The sequence below is a fragment of the Tupaia chinensis genome, unplaced genomic scaffold (assembly GCF_000334495.1).
Source record: "Tupaia chinensis unplaced genomic scaffold, TupChi_1.0 Scaffold000110_1, whole genome shotgun sequence".
NCBI lineage: Eukaryota > Metazoa > Chordata > Mammalia > Scandentia > Tupaiidae > Tupaia > Tupaia belangeri.
This window is the reverse complement of record NW_006159574.1, coordinates 2,415,109-2,417,329: the sequence shown is the minus strand read 5'-3', so window position 1 is coordinate 2,417,329 and position 2,221 is coordinate 2,415,109. Positions and strand designations below refer to the sequence as shown.

The window sequence follows — 2,221 nt, the reverse complement described above, 5'->3', positions numbered from 1 at the left end:
TTTCCCTATCATCAAAAATAAAAAAGTAACAACAAATAAAATGAAGTATTCTCTTGTGGGGGCAGCAGGTAGCATGGTGGTTAAGGATGCTAACTGTGGTTCGAGTCCCTGACCTGATGGCTTGCTTTCTCACTTTCCCTCCCACCCTCTCTCTCTCACTCTGTCCCTTGGGTCAAGTTAAAATTTAAAAATTAATTAATTAAATAACTTTTCTAAAAGCACAGGGATGACGGATATAAATAAAATGAGACCTTCTCCCCTTCACATATACTGTAACCTGTGAGAATATGAATGCTTTGTGTTTTCCACACATTCTTCCCACCTTAAAATGCACTTCTCAGGACCAGCAGGTGGCCTGGAGGCTAAGGCGCTCAACTCCCACATGGATGAACCGGGCAGCTTGCTTTCTCTTTCTCTCTCTGGGCTGAGTGCATGTGCCCCACAGCAAATTTTAAAAGTAAATAAAATTAAAATTGGTTTTATAAAAAATCCACCTCTCGGGTAGGATATTAACACAAAAAGCATCAAGTGAGATTGTTAAGTCCACTCAAACACTGAAAACTTGACAAACCCCTTTTAGCAAATACTAAAAGCAGCCTCTCCTCCCTCCTAGCTGACTACCCTGTGAGTCACTTTCTACATTCGGCTTGACCAGGGCCTTTTGTCCCCACGTGAGCACTTCTTAGCATGGTCTTATCTGGACTCTGCTCTTCTCACTGCCTCCCTTCAGGCTCCCAGTCTGAAGTCCAGTGGTTTCGGTTCACCTGCTAGGTCTGTCCTCATTGCCCATGGGGCCTGCAGCTACCCAGTCCCGCCACTAGGTGGAGTCCTGGGTGAATTCAGAGCAGACGAGACGCTAACAGGCAGTGGAAGCAAAGTTTTTACCCTGTTAACACCAACTCATGGCATAAAGGCAAGCACACTGACTTGCTGCTTATTGGCAGACAGCAGCAGCCACAAAGCACTTGTCTCCGCAAGGAGTCCACAAGGGCCGGCCCCAGGCGGGACTGTGACTGTGGTAGGTCCTATGACCCACAGCAAGGAGATGACAGCAATGTCTTCAGCTGACCTGTTCAGAAGATTATCCTTAAAAATGCGTAAAATGCACACAGACCACCCAAGCCACACCTGGCTCTGGAGTCTGCTGAGCTGAACAAAGTTGGCGAGGACAATACAGCCTCATCTGTCCAAGGTAGAGTTAAACAAGACAAAATGGTTCTGTCCTTGCTTCTGCTGCTAAAAACTAGCCGGTCTGCTGAAACTGGGAGCCACTGCACGCCACTCAGGTGCAGGTAAGCACAGCATCCCTCCAGCTCCAGTCCACCCTGAGTCTTCCAGCACTGCGCCAGGACAGGTACCTCTCAAACCCAATGCTCTGGCATCCAGAAGAGAAGCCCTAAAGCCCTGGCATTTAAAAGAGCACCGGTGTGTGTGTGTGTGTGTGTGTGTGTGTGTGTGTGTGTAAATAGCTGGCAGTTGGGGCACTGGACTCCCAACATGGCCGGCCCTGGTTTGAGCCCTTGACCTGCAGGCTTGCTTTCTGACTTTTCCTGTCTCTGTCTCTCTGGTCAGATCTAGTCAGGCCAACCCCTCAACCTTCTCACCCTCCCACTTCCAACAGACACCACACCTGCAAACCACTATCCAGACGCTACTCCCAGAATTCAGTCTGTAAAACCCCAAACTTCACAGCTCAGAAGGCACTCACCCTGGGCAGAGGCTCTCACAGTGGCCATGGAAGTCTGAATTCTTCCTAGAGGATGTCAGAGTAGGTGGGCTGAGGGAGGGGGAGGAAAGGGAGGCAAACCCTTCCAGAATCTATCAAGTCACTTTGAAACCTAAAACTTTGGGGGCAGGCAGGTGACATGGTGGTTGGGGCGCTGGATTTCCACATGGCTGACTGTGGTTCAAGTCCTGGACCTGGAAGCTTGCTTTCTCTCTTTCTCTCTGATCAAATTAATGATGATAAATAAAATTAAATAACTTAAAAAAAAAAAGAAACATAAAACTTTTAGGAAAGGAGACAGAACAAGCAGCTTCTGAGTTCAAATAGCATTTGTTTACCTCTGTTGCCTGGAGAACCAGGGGCAACGCCAGCACCGGCACTTAGGGAGACCTCACAGGGGCTGCAGGAGCAGAAAGGGCTTTCAAAAGCCACCCTTTGGTAGAGGAAATTTACACTTATTTACATCACACAAGCAAGCGGGGAAGCTGGCATTCC

The 2,221-nt window shown here is 48.3% G+C and overlaps 1 protein-coding gene across 3 annotated transcripts in view; it reads right to left on the bottom strand.

The window, feature by feature from the left end:
* DNAJB6 (DnaJ heat shock protein family (Hsp40) member B6) overlaps positions 1–2,221 on the bottom strand; it is a 26,597-nt gene that overhangs the window by 24,015 nt on the left and 361 nt on the right. For all 3 annotated transcript variants that reach the window (XM_027770065.1, XM_027770064.1, XM_027770063.1), the window contains exon 2: positions 2,065–2,126. The gene's annotated coding sequence lies outside the window, so the exon portion shown is untranslated. The remainder of the gene's footprint in view (positions 1–2,064; positions 2,127–2,221) is intronic.